The 20,852-nt window shown below is 44.2% G+C and overlaps 2 long non-coding RNA genes across 3 annotated transcripts; one reads left to right on the top strand and one right to left on the bottom strand.

Moving 5' to 3' along the window:
- Positions 1-6,200: 6,200 nt before the first annotated feature.
- On the bottom strand, positions 6,201-8,935 carry LOC146210118 (uncharacterized). Its single transcript, XR_014708292.1, has 2 exons — positions 8,707-8,935; positions 6,201-6,886 (listed from the first exon to the last, which is right to left on the bottom strand). It is a non-coding gene; the product is annotated as an uncharacterized LOC146210118 (long non-coding RNA).
- Positions 8,936-11,993: 3,058 nt separating this feature from the next.
- Positions 11,994-19,754, top strand: LOC146210117 (uncharacterized). 2 transcript variants are annotated; one of them, XR_014708291.1, is made up of 4 exons: positions 11,994-12,203; positions 12,354-12,527; positions 12,640-12,704; positions 17,955-19,754. It is a non-coding gene; the product is annotated as an uncharacterized LOC146210117 (long non-coding RNA). The 2 variants fall into 2 exon arrangements; XR_014708290.1 differs by having other exon boundaries at positions 11,994-12,527.
- Positions 19,755-20,852: the final 1,098 nt, after the last annotated feature.

The following is a 20,852-nucleotide window of genomic DNA, read 5'->3' as shown; positions in this document are numbered from 1 at the left end:
TTTCCTCTGGGAATCAAACTTGTATTCCTCACATACTGTACTTTGTTTATGGCAACAGAACATGATTCAGCACATATGCATTCTTGCAGTGGAATTATCTAGGCATAGCACTGCTAATTTTTGTTCTAATGTGGCACCTTTTATGGAGTTCACCGATTTTTTTTTTTGCATTGTTCATATAATAAACACATAAAAACCCTGCAGCACTATGAAAATTTACCCAGAGCATTCAACTCGTGTTACAGTATGTGCAGTAAAGCTACCTTTGTCTTTGTGTGCTGAGGGTTCACTGACACATGCGCCACCAAATTTTTTGTTTCAACTGCTTCAATTGTTTTCCTTCCCAGTGGTGTTGTACATTTTCACAAAAATTTGCTTCCAAAGTGAAGTTGTCGACTTTCTTCCAAGTTGTGTGATATGCTGTGAAAAATGGCATGCGTGTCATAAAACTTGTTCCAGATTTTTTTATCGCATTCTGCATGTACAAGTTTTTTCAACCTTCTATGAATGCTTTGTCTCAAAAATATTAAGTATGCAGGCTAACGTAGGATTAGGTTGCATTCTGGGTTCTGTTGTGCCGGGTAGCAGCTCAGCAGTCAGATTCTTTTACTGGACTTGCCTGAGGGTACGAGTTAGTTGTGTGAAGCCTGCACACAGACCCATATCATGCCATTTGACGCGAACTTTACGTTCGGCCGCCTTCAGTTCAGAAAAGGACTGTATTGGATTACTACGACAAACATTACCCCAGCTTGTTTTAGGCAGAAAAAAAAAAGTTTGTGCCATGGTCGTCATCTTGCATGTTCTCATACACTTTAATTTCAAATTTGTAAAATTTGCTGTTCTCATCGTAGTTGTTCCAATAATATCCCAAGTTTTCTAGAAGTAAAGGAACCCAAGAAAATTGTTTTGGAGATTAGAGGATATAAGCCATGCCAGAATAAAATTCTCAAGTTTAGAAAATTTGCTTTTTGCAGCATTTACAGCTGTAAAATACAGAGTAAGGTTGTTATAGTAAATGTATGACCTGTATTAAGAAAAAAGTACCACTCGGTGGCATTTATTTTGGGAAGTTAAATCACAGCACTCAGTGCCTGCCTGCACTGCAGTGAAGTGCAGGCACAGAGCAACGCTAGAGAAGAGCACAGGCGTTCAAATTGCGAAACTTTTCTGCCCGAGTCAAAAAGAATTCCATTTAAGCTTCCGGGAAAAAAAAAAAAAAAAAATGCTAGAGCGGCCCTGCGCAATATAATACCAGCTAGTACCACATCACTACTCTCTACAGCGACTTTCTGTTAGCTAGTGCCAAGTTACTGTATATCTGGCAGAACCACATGGAATGGTTTGTGGGGTTTAACGTCCCAAAGCGACTCAGGCTATGAGAGACGCTGTAGTGGAGGACTCCGGAAATTTAGACCACCTGGGGTTCTTTAACGTGCACTGGTATTCCACAGCACACGGTCGCCTTGCTTTTCGCCTCCATCGAAAAGCGGTCGCCGAGGCCAGGATTCGATCCCGCATCCTTAGGAAGTGCCCTAACCACTGCGCCACACCGGCGGGGTAACACATTAATGTGTCATGACAAACACAAAATAACATAAAAGGAACAGCCAAGGTCGTAATGAGCGACTGCAGGTGACAAATGCATCGGTCCCTGGTACTCGTGCTTTTTTAACATTACACTATGCAGCACTAAACTGAATGCTCATACGAGCAAAAAGTAAAAACTCTAGGGGCACTTTGGACCACTAAAGAGCAATGAGGTGAAAGCCTTTATTGCACGGTGGTCTGATGCCCTCCACTATGGCACCTCCTTCCTCGTTTTCCTTATGGCTCGATTCAGGTGCTCGCGGAGAAGTGTGAGATACGCCTTTTCTTTCCTGTAAACCAATTTGAAATGCTGCTGATGCTTGCTGTACTGCGTCTGCTTTTGTATGCTGTGTCATGTGGCGTTTGAGCAAACGCCAAATGAAAGGCGCTGCACTGACGACTGGATCGGGTTAACCTTCACATGTGCTCGAGTCGCCTGGTAACGTCACGACTGAATGTGATGTCATCATGGTGTAAGTTTCGGCCATGACATCATAGTAATCTCTGTCATTATCATCACTGTCACTAACTATCATTATCAATCAGTATCTATCACTAAGTTATTCACTGACAGATTTAAAGGTAAACAGCACAACCATGCAACTGCTCGCAAGATTCCAATGACAGCTTTCGCATGTTCGAATGGGGACGGAGGAAAGCAGTGGCAATGTGAGTGGCAAGTATGTATTTCCTGGGGCGGCTGTGCTGGACAGACAGAGCGGGAACATGCGTGAAGACACAGGTGCCTTCACGGCCAGTCAAGCTCAAGCAGTGATGGCATGACTGCACAATTTCCCAGGCAAGGTGTCTCTGGCCACCTTCCTCACACCTCTCATAACCATGTTGCGCGAACTGCAGCGGAGATGGTGGAGGCTGCTGCCACAGTTGCCCTATCAGTGCAATTGCAAAATGTTTTTTCCCAAGTTTATGACTACGAGAAATAGGGGTTTGCTGTAAACATTCCCACGGTGATTTCACTTATATGTACTCCTTATTTTGGTTTCCACTCTTCTTCACGCAAAAATTTCACAGAACCAAGAAGTAAAACTGCAGACCTGTCTTAGGTTATAACTGGGTTTAAATGTATTCAATGAGGTAATCACCGCTAGATTAAGAGGAAACCTAGACTTTAGTGAACAAAAAGGCCAGGCTGGATTTCAGGCACACCACTTGACCACAGCCGATGTTCATGGCATCAATCAGATGAAAGAGGAACCACAGAATATACCGTATTTACAGGTAAACAATTCCGTAATGAATATATGATGCGAGGGAAGAGTTTGTGTCGAGAATAAAAAGAAAAAAATTCTGTCACGATTCCAACACAAGCTCACGATTATAACATGAAATCGTAACATTAAAGGCAACCATAGCTGGGGATGTGACAATAAAGGAGACTGCATTTAAAAATCCAAAAGTATCCGAGTGGTTTATTCACTGTCACTACTCAGTTACTTATCGCTGTTCATGAACATGCCCCCACTCGTTTCCCCCTTCTTGATTAGACACGATTTGCCAAGCACTACATGCTTTCTTCTCTTGCTTAGAATCCAGCATCGCTCCCTGCATGTTTTGCCCATTGGCCATGATCTAATGATATTAAACAGGAGAATTCGAACCCTCAATAACACCTTTTTATTATTTTCTTTTTCACTTCCACCTTCTGGTCTTTCTCCATGGTTACCTTTTTTTTAACCTTGCCTCATTTTACAGCCTCGAAGTTGCCAGAAATTTGCCCTCTCCTCGCAACTGGCTTACCTGGTGGTAAAGCTATCTTGATGACCAGCAAAAAAAGAAAAGTGTTAAATTCAGATATTGCTTCTAAATATAGCATGAAGTGCTGTTTCAGTGATGCAATTTCTAAAAACGTAACTCGTGCTATAATCGTATAAATACGGTAAGCAACCCCTACATACAACCTGCTTATATTACAAGCATTTGATTCAGTCTATGCATCAATCATGCATGCATTACATAACCATGGCATAGGAAAGGCATATGTAGAAACGCTGTTAATAGTATATGGAAACCGCACAGCAGCCGCAAGTCTTCTGCAGAAAAAGCTAACCCTGATCAGGAATGGTGGTAGTTCCCCCCACACCCCATAGTTCATCCTGTGTTTTGCGCACCCCTAATCCCACGAATTTAGCGGTGAGGGGGAGGGCAGAAGAGTTCAGGATTTCGTTACAGAATGGGTATTCAGCTCTAACAGAGGATGGCGACATTACCCTAGAAGCAAGGAACAATAATTTCAGAGATATCATTACTCAGTGCGCGTTAGAAACAGGCGGTAGGATAAGAGAGGGTACCGGTAAGCTGTCTAAGGAGACGAAAGATTTGATTAAGAAACGCCAGAGTATGAAAGCTTCCAATCCAACAGACCAGATCGAATTGGCTGAGATATCAAAGCTAATCAATAAGCGCAAGGTGGCCGATATAAGGAAGTATAACATGGAGAAAATTGAGCATGCTGTAAAGAACGGGGGAAGCCTTAAAGCGGTAAAGAAGAAATTGGGCATAGGCAAAAACCAAATGTATGCGATAAGGGACAAGGCGGGCAACGTCATCACGAATATGGACAAGATATTCAAAGTAGCCGAGGAGTTCTATACAGATCTCTACAGTAGCCAAAGTAGTCAGGACCGTAATGAGATTGGTGGTAGGGAAAAACAGTCGGACGTTCCATCAGTGACGAAGGTCGAGGTCAAGAAAGCACTAAAAACTATGAAAAGGGGGAAATCGGCTAGAGAGGATCAGATAACTACAGATTTGCTGAAGGACGGGGGGATATCGTGCTAGAAAAACTGGCCACCCTGTATACGCAGTGCCTGGTGTCATCGACGATACCGGAACCATGGAAGAATGCAAACATTATCCTCATTCATAAGAAAGGGGAAGGACCTTAAAAATTACAGACCAATCAGCTTTCTGTCTGTTACGTATAAGGTGTTTACTAAGGTAATCGCCAATAGAATCGGGGCAACCTTAGACTGCAATCAAGCAAAGGATCAAGCGGTTTCGGAAACGGTACTCTACTATCAATCATAACCATACCATCAATCAGGTGATAGAAAAATGCTCGGAATATAACCAGCCCTTGTACATAGCATTCCTTGATTACGAAAAAGCATTTGACTCGGTTGAAACCTCGGCGGTGATGCAGGCATTGAGAAATCAGGGGGTAGACGAGCCGTACGTGAAAGTGCTGGAAGACATAGTGGCTGCACAGCAACCATAGTTCTGCATAAAGTAACAAAATTCCGATAAAGAAAGGTGTTAGGCAAGGAGACACAATCTCCCCAATACTATTCACAGCTTGCTTAGAGGAAGTATTCAGAGACTTAGAATGGGAGCAGTTATGGATAAGGGTAGATGGAGAATACCTCAGTAATCTGCGATTTGCTGATGACATTGCCTTGCTAAGCAACTCTGGGATGAACTGCAAATAATGATGACCTAGACAGGAAAAGTAGAAAGGTAAGCTTGAAAATCAATATGCAGAAGACTCCCAAGTGCAGCTGCCGACTATAGCTGTTAACAATGTTGAGTCATACGCTTAAACGCAGAGCTTATGTGTATCCCTGACATATATCGCACCAAGTAATGACACAGAAGCGATCTTTATCTGAAGAATGGTGGCAGCTTAGATGGAGAAATGTTCATGTCAGGCCGCACAACAAAAAAACACTGAAATTGTGAGATTCAGCAACTTCAGCTACAGAATTTTTTTATCGCACTAGCAGCAAAGAAGCCAGAAGAGTCAGAAGAAGCTCTGATTTCAGCTTTTAGCGATTCAGGTACTACAATTGCAGTGGCCAAAGGTGCACACAGTTTCCGTACCCACTTGCTTTTGAGTATGTACCCATGATCACTGCATGTTCTCAGTTTTATCTCTGTTTAGGAGGGTGTCCACAATCATTGGGAACGATCTGCTGATACTGGCACACAAGCGTGTAGTTTTCACGTAGATAGGAACCTATTGTATACTTGAGTGAAGGCTCTCCAGCTTATGATACAAACTATTTGTAAAAATAAAAATAAACATATGATTGTACAGGGATTTGGGGGAAACCCAACAGGTTGCTTGTTTTGATGGATGTTTGGAAGGAATTACTAAGTGAAATGCTCAAGTTCATAGGCCTCTTGTTCGTCCAACACGGGCATTATGAAACTTCACTGGCTGAAGCTGCATTGGAATGAGGGCAACATCTGCAGTGGTTTGCTTCCACCAGGAACAATGCTGTGAATCTGCTTCATAGCAGTGCTGGTGCTCCTCAAAGTGGCAGTCCTGTACAATGTAGACCAGCTGCCACAAGTAAAGCGCCGGTACATCAATCAAGTGCGAAGCCCTCACAGCCACATTAGGCAGGATTTGCATGTAGCTTCCCGAGAAGAGTTCAATAAACAGATATTTAACCTTCGTGGCACACCAGCTCAAATTTTGTCACCCTCTGCAAAATGTGCCAACTATAAACCACAAAAAGTTGACAAATGCACGAAATGAGTTGTGCTATGAGCAAAAGAAGACCGGGCTTAAAAATAATGTTTCTAGCAATTTGGCAAAGTTACGAGAATGACAAGCCTTCACAATGAACCACATAACACATTGGTTCCTGGTATTTGGCTTCACTGCATTTTATTGGTGTAGTCGGGAGAATAGCAATTTCCAACTCGCAACAACCACCCCATCTTGATACATCAAGGCAACTGCTGCAGACATACAACAGATCCGAAGGCATGTCGCCTAGCACACATTACAATAGATGCTGTCAAGAGAGTGCAAGAAGTGGCCGATTCCATGCCAAGTTACTTAAGACAATGCCATGTTTCGGACACCATCACATACAGAGAACTTTTGCTCAGATAACCACAGCTGTGTTATCCCCACAAGGGTCAAGTGTTGTATATGACAAACTCTTTAATCTATGCCAGGCCTGTTCACATATCAATCTGCTGCTTTAATTCTAAAGGCTGAAAACTAGAGAGGCAAAAAATTGCAGTCACACATTTGTGGTTCTCCACCTCCCGCCAAGGCAAATCATGCGTCCAAAATCACTCTGAATGCTTTCCAAATAATAACATATCAGAAAATGCAAGGGTGACAATATTCCACAACAAGATTAAATACATTGCAAGCAAGGTATTTTAAACTTAACTAGGAGCACGCTCTAAACCAGTAGAAGGAGTGAGAGTATCCATTTGGTCACACCAGTTACAGCGCACTGCACTACCGAGGTAGCAGAGGAATCCAACTGGTGGAAGAAACTCGTACGTCGGCCCCGAGTATTCCTTGCCTCTGCAAATGTAAATAAATGAGAGCAATACTGCAATTACATCTAGTTTGCATAAGAAACTCGTACGTCGGCCCCGAGTATTCCTTGCCTCTGCAAATGTAAATAAATGAGAGCAATACTGCAATTACATCTAGTTTGCATAAATTCAGCAAACTCACTCACAGTAAAATTTGATTTGAGTAAAGCAAATGAGAGTGCCTGGCGCAGAAGGAAAAAGGCAGTAACGAGACTAGCAGTCAATGCTAGCACAAATACAAATATTTAGCACACTTGCAAAACACTGAAATAGCAACAAAGAGACTAAGTTAAATCATGTGTGCAGTAAGTGCGGAATATGCTGTTATGCAGCTTGCATGGAATTGTAATCAAGAGTGCTTATAGCAGCAACTGCCAAGCTCTTTGACAGGATTACGAGGTACAGTCTTTGTCAAAAGTGTAGAGCCCAGGGGGTCTGCTTCTGGGCCAGTTCCTGCGGCTTGTAATGAATTGCCAGTATTCCAACTTTGTTGATGGCAAGAAGATTTTTTGTCCTACCCCCTTCAGTGGGAAAGGCCTCAACTAATTCTACATCAGTGCCACTATTCGGCTCAGAAGCGGACCCCCCGGGCTCTACACTTTTGACAAAGGCTGTACATGCAACGGTGCCTCACTCTCCTCAACAAAACATACCACGTCAGGTTAATTATTGCTTTGTTTTCAAATAAGCTGTCAATGGCCTTGACAGCAGCTTGAAGCGAAGCACTGCCCACTATTTATGGGGGCATTATTTCTGCTATCATTCCCAGTTTTCTCAAAGTGATGACGCTGCTGGAGCAGGCAAAAGATATATATTAGGGAACTCGGCGGTAGCGACATGCATTAGTAGTGTTAAATCTATATAAATAAGCTCAGCGAGTTCTACCAATGCAGTTATTTTGGTAGTAAAAGGGCAGATACTCTCATGGGCAAGAACCTATGATAGCCGAAGAGTCACCCTCATTGCTGCATGCACCGATGTGAGTACTCGACAGTGGAACGTGTGAGCATATAAGCACAATAAATTCGTGCGGGTATACGCCCGTATCTTGTAACCATTTCGTGCTGAGCAGTAGGCTCATTTCACTCCGGGGCTCATTTCGCACTGGGCCAGTTTACATTTATACTGTCTCTCAGCTGGCCAGTAACTCCCCTTCTTTAGCACTTCGTCGACACTGCAAAGAAGCTGACCTCTTGCACTGCAGCACCACGTATGGGCCGCATGGATGAATACCTTTCGAGTTTTTTGACAGAAGCACGACCGTTTCTATGGGCCCAGCCACTCTATCTGCTGAAGCTGCGAGGAAGGCAATAAAGCCTCCTGATCATAAACCAGCGCGTTCACGCTGGCGCACACCAAAATGCCTGCTACTGCCCAAACAAACTAGGCCACGAACGAAGAATCTTCAAAAAAAAAAAAAAAAAAGCAAATTACAAACTTCCGTGACTGTCGACTCACAAACTCACAAATAGTTTCACATCATCTGTAAGTCGCCGCGTACGTCCCAATACCCCAGTGCACCCCGAAGACAACAGCAACCGGCGACCGATCGGTGCACAGCAGCAGGTATGCAACGGTTGTTTCAAGCGCGAAGAAACGGGATCGACGCCATTATGCAGTCTCCACATGCCTTCGCCCGGAGACTGTCGCGTGATTACGCCGCGTCAGTAATTGTTACTACCGCATAGCTGCACTGCCGTGTAAAAACTCGTTAAAACAACTGCAAGACTGTAGCAGAGCGCTGACAAATGCTTTACCTAGAGCTCGCGGGCATGTACGAAACACCATCCTTCGCGTACGACTCACCGTAGTCGGAGGCTGCAGACAGGCCAGGGACAGGACCGAAGGCTACGCTGTTGAATTTAGGGCAACAATCCACGAACTGAATCAGATTTTCACCGAATTTGCATCTATCGGGATGATGCCCCGCAAACTACAACAAGCCGACGCATGAAAAGCGACCTAGGGCTCGCAAGGCGCGAGCACCCGTTGCGCGAAAAGCGCGCCAGCTTTTGTTCGGGTGGCTCGGGCAAGGTCAATGTACAACTGGTCGCGCAACTTGGAAGAAAACGCGTGCAGCTGCCTACTGCCAGCGGCATCAACTCGATGATGAGGGCTCCTGCGAACTGTGAGGCAAATTACTAGCGCACAGAAAATAAGATCTGCCAGAACTCCAAAGAACTAGAAAGTAAACATAATATTCGAGCTCAGGAATGAATGCAGTTTTTGTTTCTTGCGTAAGAAAAAACGTGTCACATTTTTAATAATATTTTAACTTGTTTCTAACGGCCTCTCTCGGCCACTTATTATCCGCTGCGTAGTTGCCCAGTTAATACAAAGACTCTAGAGGGAAAGCTGGGCAGGGAAACGAGCTTCTCACTGGTTAGCCGCCATCATCAAATTTATCATTGTGGCCAGCACAGTTTCTGCTCACTGCGTCAAAAATAAACAAAGGTTTGAACAAAAGTTTTAAAAACCGCTGCCGATAACACAACTGTAGGAAATTTCTATACATTGTTTTCAAGTTTCAAGCATATTATATAATCTTTCAGGCACCTTCTTGGCCATAAAGGAATGATGTAGAACAATTGGAAACCATGTTTGCCATGTTTGCGAGCAGACGTAGCAGATCAACAGTAAACACACACGAGCACCCTTTGACATTTACTGTATGCAGCACTAGCCATCCCGGATAGACCAAGGGCCGTTGTTGTGGAATTCGTCACTGTTTTTTTTTTAATATACTGTGGTCGTCGTCTTGCGCCAAAGCAAATTTCTGACATATTTTCAGGTGATCGGGCACAGAGGAGATGCATGTGCGCTCGACGGACGAAATGCATGCGAAGCGCGAAACAATCGCAGGGATAGCCGGCCTTGCGATAACAACTCAGAAGAATCAGGACACGTATGTGACGTTACAGTAGGTACGCGAAGCAAAATATCACAAGAAATGCTCCACCCGCGACGATTCTGCCGTTGTTTATACAGCGCCTACTGAACAGTAGCCGCCCGCCGTCGGTTAACTGCACGCCGCCATCTTCCCACGATATAAGTTGCCAGCTTCAAACCATCTTCATGTGCCAGATTTAGCAAGTGAAATTCATCTGGCAACCAATGAACAGTGGGATAATGGCGGCAATCACGCGGTCACCCATCGAATGCATTGGGTGAACGGGCAGCTTTCCCTCTAGAGTCTTTGTATTAACTCTATGTTGCCCAAAGCTCAGACATGGCGGCTTTTTTCATCCGCGGGATGGGTGCGTCATCGGCCCCGGTTCAACGTTCATCGTTGCGCGCTGCGTACAGAGTGGGTTATCTGTAACAAACAGTCAGTATTTTATTATGCTGGTTGTGGTAGAGCTTTACAGCAAGGCGAAGACTGTGTGTGCTCGATGAGAAACTGATTGCCGCTGCATGTGCGCATTTCCGGACGATGGGACAATGCTGCGTCACAGCTCGGCGGTTCGGCTCGGCCTCCCAGGCATGTCGCAAAAGTGGTGGCTTAATTGTTTTACGGATACACGTCTGCATGAGCGGCGTATCGCTGCATGTTTTAATTGAACGGTGAAGGTGAGATTTTATTGCCCCCAAGATGCGTGTCGCATTGCTCAAAGCCTTCCGTTCCGCTCCCTTTGCTGCGTGTTTTGCTTACTGCGTCGTATTACCGCACCAACGTTCGCTGAACGTGCTTTAGCTGTTATTACAGTGATGTTCCTATTGTCAATGGGATCTTTCTCATGAACATGTTAAATGCTTAAGTTGTATATTTGTAACCTCACATTGACTCCTCTCAGTGGCAAATGAAGCGCGAGTAAAATAATGGAATCATGAACAGGGCGAGATTTATTGGAGAAAAGCTATATCGTAGATATTTTGACTTCTCAGCCGCATTAACTTCTAAATACTAGTAATCCCAATTTGAATTGCTTACCTAAGCTCTTACAGGTTGGCGTTCTAGCGCTAGCGTTAGTTATTCCGTTCGTTTGTTTTTGTTGTTCTTTGACACTGATATGTACTTTGTTTGTTAGCAAGATTTTTTACCCTTTTATAATCTCACCGCGTCTCGTTAGGAGACCGACGCTGAGGTCATTTTGTTATCACGAGGATTTCATGAAGACCGTGACGAATGAGCGGTGGTCGCTTTCCTACACTTAAAGATTTCATTGTCGTGAATCGTCCATGTAAGTAATCGTGAATTAATAAAGCCTGGCTTTCTATGCAGCACAGCTTCACTCATTTATGCCCTTAGTGAAATGCCTCAAGCCATGTGATTCTATCCATGTGCTTGCCGAAGCCCCAGAATGCGTTTACATGACGCGCGACGAAATACTAGGCTAACGACGACGGAGGCAGAACGATGCTATGATAAGGTGGTTAAAGATGCCGTAACATTTCAGTTAACGTAAAACTTGACTGTAGAAATCCATGTCAAGTTGGCTCAACAGTTACGGTGTCCATTTTTCTGCCTTATCTGAGCATCGTTCTGCCTCCGTCGTCGTTGGCCTTGCTTTTCGTTTACAAGTAAAAAGACGATCAAATTCCCCGCCAAAATCACGTCCCTGTGACGTCACAAGCAACGTCACGTGTTTGTTGTGCCTCACAGTTCGCAGGGGGCGCTGGGAAACTAAAGCCTCGCTCAGAGTCGACACGCAGGCTTCTATGGGAGTTACGCTACCATTTGTTCTTCTACCATGGCTCGGGCGCTGTGAAACGGGGTAATTGACATCTGAGTTTGAGGCTTATTTCCAGAAAAAAGCAAATACTAAAAGTTATTTGACGTCACATCCGTCGAGAGAATCAACGCATCCTCCTTTCCACTTTGGTTCTGGGCGCGCATGCGCAGTTTACGGAGCCGGCTCTCTGCAAGTTCAGGTCATGAAATCACGTGATTGCAGTTCCGCCATTTTGGCTTTGTGTCGTGGTCAGCTGAACTTGCAGAGAGCCGGCTCCGTGAACTGCGCATGCGCGCCCAGGACCAAAGTGGAAAGGAGGATAAGTTGTTCTTTTGGACGGATGTGACGTCAAATAAGTTTTAGTGGTTGTTTTTTTCTAGAAGTAAGCCTCAAACCCAGATGTTCACTGAGCCGCCCAAAGTAAAGAAGGAAGGCTGGCGCGCTTTTCAGACAACGAGCATCTGCGCTTTACGAGCCCTAGGCACCCTAGGTTGTCTTTCATGCGTCGGTCTGCTGCAGTTCGCGGGCCATCATCCCGGTAGATGCAAACTCGGTGAAATGCGGATTCAGTTCGTGGAATATAGCCTTAAATTCAAGGGCGCAGCCCTCGGTGCAGTCCTACTGACTGCGGTGAGTCGTACATACATGCCCGCGAACTCTAAGTAAAGTATTTGTCGTCTTTCTGCCATCGCCTTCATTGCAGCTTCTTTAACGAGTTTTTGCACGGCAGCGCAAGCATGCGTTATCCTCAATTATTGACGTGGCGTAATCGCGCGACAGTCTCCGGGCGAAGGCGTGAGGAGACGACGAGACTGCGTAATGGCGTCCACGATCTCGTTTCATTTCGCTTGGAACAACTTCCATTCCTGCTGCTGTGCACCGATCGGTCGCCGGTTGCTGTTGTCTTCCGGATGCACTGGAGTATTGGGACATATGAGGCGACTAAAAGATAACGTAAGACTATTTCTGAGTTCGCTTATATTTTTTTGGGCAGTATAAGGCATTTTTGCGTGCGCCAGCGTGAACGCGCTGGTTTATAATCTGGGTTTTATTGCCTTCCTCGCAGCTTCAACCGATGGAGCGGCTCGGCCCATAGAAAATGTCGGGCTTCTTTCGGAAAACTGTTGGAAGGTAAGTGGCACTCATCTGTACAGACCATACGTGGTAGTGCTGCAATACATGAGTAATATCTGCGGACTGCTAAAAGGGGGGTTGCTGGCCAGCTGAGAGATAGTTTAAACGTAAGTAGGCCCTGTGCGGACTGAACCTCGAAGTGCAACAAGCCCGAAGTGCAACAAGCCTACTGCACAGCATGAAATGGCTACAAAAGTGTGGTTATATACATGACCGAATTCATGTGCTTATTTGCTCAGACCTTCCACTGTCAAGTACACTTATTTCGGTGTATGCAGCAATGAGGGTAACTTCATTACTCCTCAGCTAGCATAGGTTCATGCCTGTGACAATATCTGTCCTTTTACTGCCGAAATAACTGCATTGGTGGAACTCACTGAGCTTGTTTATATAGATTTAACACTTTGGATATATGTTGCTACCGCAGAGTTCCCTAATATATATATCTTTTGCCTGCTCCAACATAAATAGTTGGCAGTGCTTGGCTTCAAGCTGCTGCCAAGGCCATTGACACCTTATTTGAAAAGAGAGCAATAATTAATCTGAGCTGGCATGTTTTGTGGGAGAGTGAGGCACCATTGAGAGTACCTCGTAATCCTGTCGTAGAGCTTGGCAGTTGCTGCTATAAGCACTCTCCATTGCAGTTCCATGCAAGCCGCAGCATATTGGGCACTTACTGCACAAGTGATTTAACTTAGATTCTCTTTGTTGCTATTTCAGTGTTTTGTAAGCGTGCTAAATATTTGTATTTGTGCTAGCATTGACAGCCAGTCTCGTTGCTACCTTTTTCCTTCTGCAGCAGGCACTCTCACTTGCTTTACTCGAACCAAATTCTATTGTGAGTGAGTTTGCTGAATTTATGCAAACTAAATGTAATTCCAGTATTACTCTCATTTATTTACATCTGCAGAGGCAATGAATTCTTGGCGGCGAGGAACGAGTTCCCTCCGCCAGTTCGATTACACCGCCACCTCAGTAGTGCAGTGAGCTGCGACTGATGTGACCAAATGGATACTCTCACTGCTTCCACAGGTTTAGAGCGTGCTCCCAGTTAAGTTTAAAACACCTTGCTTGCAACGTATTTAATCTTGTTGTATATTGTCACCCTTGCATTTGCTGATATGCTATTATTTGAAAATCATTCTGGGTGGTTTGGAACACATGATTTGCAGTGGGGGGAGGTGGGACGCACAAATGTGTGACTGCAATTTTTTGCCAGTCTAGCTTCTAGCCTTGCGAATTAAAGTAACAGATTAATACCTGAACAGGCCTGACATTTATTGGAGAGTTTGTCATATAGAAGAAAACTTGATCCCTTGTGGAGGTAACACAGCTGTGGTTCTCCGAGAAAATGTTATCTGTGTGTGATGGTGTCTAAAACATGGCATTGTCTTAGGTAACATGGCATGGAATCGGCCACTTATTGTACTCTCTTGACAGCATCTATTGTACTATGTGCTAGGTGATATGCCTTCAGGGATAAGAGTAGATGGAGAATACCCAGTAATCTGCAATTTGCTGATGACATTTCCCTGAAGCAGTCAGGATGACGGGCAGTAATGTGAGCAGGTTGTACGTTATGCTGGTCATGGAGGAAGTAAAAAAGCCTTAGAAGCAATGCAAAGAGGGAAATCGGCTGGTATGGATAGGCACCTGCAGATCTTTGAAGAGTGGTAGGGAGATTGTGCTAGAAAAACTGCTTGCTTTGTGTGTGTAGTGCCTCACGACCTCAAGCGTATTAAAATCTTGGAAGGATCCTAACAGTACCATAATCTATTAAAAAAAGGGGCTGTCAAGCACTTGCAAACTTAAACTGATCGGGTTACTGTCCATTGCCTACAAGATAATAGAATTGGGAAAATCTTGGACTTTCTATCAGCTGAAAGAGCAGCTGGCTTTCGTAAGGGCTGCCATGTTTTTTAATGTGTCTGCCCTGCCGCTGTTGTGTGCTGTATTGTAGCCTACATCCACATCGGATAGGAGGCTGTGCAAACAAACTGCTCTTTACAGGGGGGACATAATTTGACCTGCCCATATCATACAATGCAGCAGCAGTAGTGAAAAGTGCTCCACAAGAAGTGACTTATTGTAGAATGGTTGCTTTATTGCGGTGGCGTAAAAGGCGTCACCCTTGAGAAAAATCACAACCATGCCTTTGGCAGGTGACATGGCCATGCACTGATTGGTTGTCTGGTTCTGCGATGTCATGAGGCCACATGATATGGCCGAACTGGCTGGAGCTCATATTGTGGAAAAGCGCAAAAGAGACAAAGAATCGAGAAAAGAGAGGACGACGCTATCTGGAGCTGCTAACTCGGGCAGCTCCTTTGAGGTGAGAGGGTGAGGTGGAATAGAACCCTCCGAGACCCTTGGATCCAGTATCAGACGTGCTACTCCACGTTCATACAGCTTGGTTAAAACAGAGCTTTATACCCATGTTGGGTGGTCTTAGGCACAATGTGGTAGATTATGGTTGTATGCTGATGATTATGTGTGAGATAATACCGGAACAAATTAAGGGATTAGGGCTTATACCTTTCAGGACCGCTTTAAGCCAATCGTTCATATCTGAATGATGGTTCTCACACACTGGCAGACGTAAATTTTCATGTTTGGAACATGTAGCCCCATTTAGGCAGATAGTATGACAAAAGTAGTTATAGTAACTAGTTCACAGGGATGGAAAGGCACAGAATCTGTCACTTGTTTCTGTGGGCATCTGAACTGGGCCGTAAGGGAAGGGAGGAGGGAGTCAAAGTGGAAAGACAGAAATGGGTGCCATAGTGGAGGTCTATGGAAAGCAGCCGCCAGCGATTGGGTTCGGACATGGGTACTCCGGCACAGTAATCTAGCATCTTAACCACTGCACCACCGCAGTGGGGCTATTGTGACAACCATAGTTTCTGTTTGTGTGCAGCTTGTTTATTTTTTTTATTTTTTTTTTTTTTTGTTCTTTCTGGCACAGTGCGACATTTAAAAATTATTCGAAATAAAGAGGTCTTTGGCGCCATTCACACGATTCTGCTGCTTCTACTATAGTTTTCTTTTTATGAGAGCAGTAGCGAAGTCTCTTGAAGACAATTTTACTAGCTCTCAGTTCAGCTCAGATGATGAATCAGTCAAATGTCAGCCTCGAACTTCAGCTAGGGGCCAAGAAAAGCTTAGTTTCAATCTCTGATCGCCCTTGGTCAGTTACACGTGCTCATTTTGTGTTCCCACTGTTCTGTTTCCATTCGCTGGGTTTCAGCAGCAATGAAAGCTTGGTACTACTTGATATGGCTTCTCCTGAACTTCAAGTGTGGAACTTCTTCAAGCAAATCGACTGGAGTTTGAACACCAAACTCCTATAGCAGATTTTCAAATTTGATGGCAAACTCTCCCACCTTCTGGAAAACATATCACCAAATAATCCAGTCATAAATCCTGAAAGGTTTGGAAATGCCAATGGTATCAACTGTAAAATGAGTAGAGGAAGGCCGAGCTTAAAAATGGGTGTTTTCAGCAACTTAGCTATATTTCTGAGAGAACAGCACACCTTCAAAATGAACTTCAGAACATAAATTATTACTTCTTTGGCAGTTGGGCTTCGCTGCATTTTGTTAGTGTGATTTGGAGAATAGGTACATGAGACTCTCAACAACTGCTGCAGGAAGTCAAGAATGACCACTGCTTCTGAACAGCACTACGAAAAAAAGAAATCTGCCGATAGGTGCACAATATCTTTACTAGTAATACAAGAGGCAGTGTAGCATATTTTTAGTATTCTGAATTATTTTTCTTGCTGTCTTATTTTGATATTCATGCCCCCTTTTCTTTCACTTTTTGAATTTTTTCTGCAAATTTCGGAGAAAAAGGTTTTTATGTTATGTATAAAGCCAAACACATAACATAAAACTTAGGACATAACTTAGCACAGGTAGTAATCGCAGATCCGGACCATGAAAAGGAAATAACAAGAAGAATAAGATTGGGATGGAGCACATTTGGCAAGCACTCGCAGATTATGACTAGCAGCTTACCGGTATCGCTCAAGAGGAAAGTATACAACAGTTGCATCTTGCCTGTACTCACCTATGGGGCTGAAACCTGGAGGCTAACCAAGAGACTTCTACTTAAGTTGAGGACAACCCAGAGGGTTATGGAACGAAAAATGGCAGGGGTAACATTAAGAGATAGAAAGCGTGCAGAGTGGGTCAGAGAATTAACTCAAGTTACCGACATTCTAGTGGAAATTAAGAAGAAGAAATGGACATGGGCAGGGCATGTAGTGCGAAGAGAGGATAACCGATGGTCGCTGAGGGTAACAAACTGGATTCCAAGGGAAGGAAAGCGTAGCAGGGGGCGGCAGAAAGTTAGGTGGGCGGATGAGATTAAGAAGTTCGCAGGGGTCAAGTGGATGCAGCTAGCACAGAACCGGGTTAAGTGGAGAAATATTGGAGACGCCTTCGCCCTGCAGTGGGTATAATCAGGCTGATGATGATGATAAAGCCAAAACAAAAACATGGGCATTTATTTAATTGAGGATCTAAATGCCTGCATTTTAGTATTATCTAATAGCAAGATTGTGTAAATATTTTATTTAATAAACAAATTACATGGTGCTGAAGGAGTTGAGGCAAAAAAGAAAACTTCTTCATTTTCAAGCTGTAGTTTAAGAAATGAGCATTTTTCTGCCTTTTGTATATCCTCAAGATTTTATTACAATTTCTTGTTTTTATATTCATGTTTGACAATACTTTGTGAATATTTTACCCAGTGCTGAGAATTTATCTTGTGTATTATTCTTATATTCACAATATTCATGTGTTTAAAGGGCATTTAAATAGCTGTATTTTGATTGGCTCATGTGCGTCATGTACAGAAAGTGTGATCAGAAATTGTCATCAAAAAACGTCCTTCATACTGGAACTTGCGTGTGAAGAGCTCTGGCAGGTGCGTGCTCTGTTGCCACGTTGCAGAGAAGAGGAAAGGAAGCATCCTGGCTGTGCAAACCGCCGCAGAGAGGTGACAAAGAGGCTAATGGCAACCCCATGCATACTCGGGCCACTTATGCGCTTATACACAGGACCTCGGAGGATGGGCGTGCGGTATTCGATCTGTCATTTGACGTGTGTAACTAGAAGGCTGCATTCCCTGCACCATACCTATTAGTCACATATTCTAATTCTGGTGCCGGGTTGTGTTCACCTTAGCGATCTTAGCTCTTACGCACTTCCTACATTTTTTTTTTTTTTTTTCTTTTTGTAGGTTGCAGCAAAGTTCTTTAAAGACTTCATTTATAAAAAGCAAGGTGCATGTATGCGACCAAGGATCTTTGAGGGAAGCTGCAGACGGGAGCTGTTGACGCTACCATGCTATACTCTTAAAGACAGATCTCAAGTTTCTCCTAAGTTTTTATAACAAAACGAACATCCGCACAGTGTTTGCTGGAGATGCTTACAACCCTGCTGTCCTGTCCGAAGACAGAGGTACATGCATTGCTGCCCGCCATATGCAAGGCCAGCCACAATTAAACATTCGTTACCAGAGTAACATGATTGCCTGGCTTTTTTGTGTGTTCACTTCCTTAGCATACTGTAGCATAGTCATAGTAGTGTGCACTTTTCCAATAAGTGGTCACGGGGTGTCACCATATTACCTGCTGGACTGCTTTGTGCATTTGGTGCTGGCACAGTGGAAGCAGAGCCGGTTTGCAGCAATCCAGAGAGGAGGAGCGAACAATATGGTGGCACCGAGTAACACTTATTGAAAAGGTGTATATAGACTGCTTGTTCCTGCAAGGTGCGAGTTAAACTGCTCTCATACGAACAGTTTCAATCCTCATTGAACTGGATCTACATTCAACTCATTGTAGATCGAGGTTGTCACACGGCAACTGTCAAGTGCAGTTGAGCTCGAGCCTGCTTGACTCAAGGTTGCTTCCTCAATCGCTCTCGAGATTTCAAGCACACTCAAAAGCGGTCATTGACACCCTCGTTATCAACGAGCTCTAAAACTTGAAAACGAATAAATGCAATAGAACTGCACATAATAACACATAAATGTAATAAAAGGCATGATAGAACATTCGTAGAACAGCTAATTTTATAATATTGACACCGTAGTCCACTGCCAGTGGAAGCTAAGGTGGCGTTCTCTTCTACTGCGTCAACGTGGAAACTGTGGAGCGGAAGAGAAACTGCACTGTAGCACTTGACCGCTGGGAGGATAGGTTAGGTGACCTGAGGCGCCAAAAGCGGAATGCTGCTGTGTACACTGAAATCGTGCTATCATTACTCCAATCTTAAATTTCTTTTTGAGACTCATTGCGACTGACAGCAGACAACGAACCACGTAGGAAATTTCTTAATGCTCACTGAAAACGCCCATGTAGCACCGGATGCTTCAATCCTTCTTGAAAGCCTGAATGCAGATTGAGTTCAATGAGGATCGGAAGTGTTTGTGTGACAGAGGGATTAGTGTAGTGCAGCTAAAGCTTTGTGTTAGCTGGTGTGCCCAAGTTGGGTGGCCAAGCTGTGTTAAATGGTATTACAATGCATATTTAAAAAACAAAACGGCACCCCAAACGGTTTATTCAACTCCTCAGATTATTTGGCATTACACACATTGCCTTGAAAGCAGTCCACAATATGGCCAGCACAACTTATGTCCTTGCTTATTTCAGATTGTTCATTTAAGAGAGCTAACATATTCAAGGGCTACTGACCACGCTGACATTTTAACCAAGCCCGATAAGGCGTTGGACATGGTCTCTGCGAAATACTGCAGCGATGCACACACTGGAAAGCAACAAAATGCAAACCAAAGCTCTCGTGGTCCTTTTAAAACAGCCAAACCTCCTCATCCTTTGCGCTGGCCATCGAACTTTGTCGATGAGGTACCAACAGATACTGCATCCATTGGTTTCTCTCCGACTGATGGGCGAGGGGTGTCACTTGGTCTGCTGATGTCACGCACTTTTTTGTCTTGCATTTCGTTTTCACTCATGCATACTCTCACACAAGAAAGAAGGCTTTTAGTTTCTTGCCCTTGTCTATGCATGCTTCAGAGTGTTCTGTGCACTGGGCTATTCATACACCAACGGCTGGACTCAAGTGGCAGCGGCGCGCACTTTCATACAGCCTGCGCATTCACCGCAGATATAATGGCAGCTCTTCTAGGCAAGCAGTGCTCTCTTCCCCGTGAAGTGTGTGCAGGATTTACCCAACCCTGGTCACTCTCTTCTGTGGCGGCGCCCGGTGCGCACCTGCGTTCGCGCCTTCAAGCGTTCAAGTGTTCAGTTTACGGAGTGAGCGAAATACTTAGAGAAATTATGTAGTCTCAATTTTGTGTGCGCAAAAGCGGTGCAGTGTAGGCTCAACAGTATTATTTAGCACATTTTGATCGTAGTAATACTTACTTTGTCTTATTGCTTACAGTGCGCAACATGTGCTAATTACCATCTGAATACAACAGTGATTTGGGTTATCAGTCTGCAGTACGGCAAGTAGCAGCATACTATTGTAAGGTCAGTCCCATTATGCTGCACAAAAGCTGATTTTTTTCTTCCTGCTGTAACTTTGTTTCCTTCATGATATGAGGGGAACTGTCAAAAATGCATTGACATGGCTACAGAAGCACAGAATTTATCACATGAACATTTTTGGCCTCTCGGGCCTGTTCTGCCAGGCCTGTTACAATTAGTGGCCGAGCAAGGAGGAGTACCTGTTTTGCCCACATGCATTATTTCAAATGATATGCCAGTGTGATGGCATCTTTTCGCTTTTGGGCACATTTCTGTCTGCTTCTGCACATGTACCAAAATTTCGGGCGCCTTCACGTGTCTGCAAGTCAGGCTGGTCGTTGACCTGTTTTAAGTTGTTAGTGCAAATTAAAAAAAAAAGGGTAACCTGCTCTTATTGCACTTTTTGTGCACTTTGAACAGCGCATTCACTGTAACTGCTTTTCCTGTTCTGAGGCGTGCGCAACATCACCTCAAAATAACAGGAGACATTCATCACCATCCTCATATAAGGATAGTAGGAAAGCCTTCCGACCCTTGTCTTTGCCTGCCACCTATGTTGCTAAACTCTGCGGCTAGTTTGTAACGAAGCTAACTTCATGACAATAGTTGAGCTTCTCGGCAGCAGTGTGCTTTTGGTATTT

The sequence above is a fragment of the Amblyomma maculatum genome, chromosome 1 (genome assembly GCF_055883805.1).
Source record: "Amblyomma maculatum isolate TAMU_Amacu chromosome 1, ASM5588380v1, whole genome shotgun sequence".
NCBI classification, from domain to species: domain Eukaryota; kingdom Metazoa; phylum Arthropoda; class Arachnida; order Ixodida; family Ixodidae; genus Amblyomma; species Amblyomma maculatum.
The sequence above is the reverse complement of the archived record's forward strand: the minus strand, read 5'-3'. Positions and strand labels throughout refer to the sequence as shown.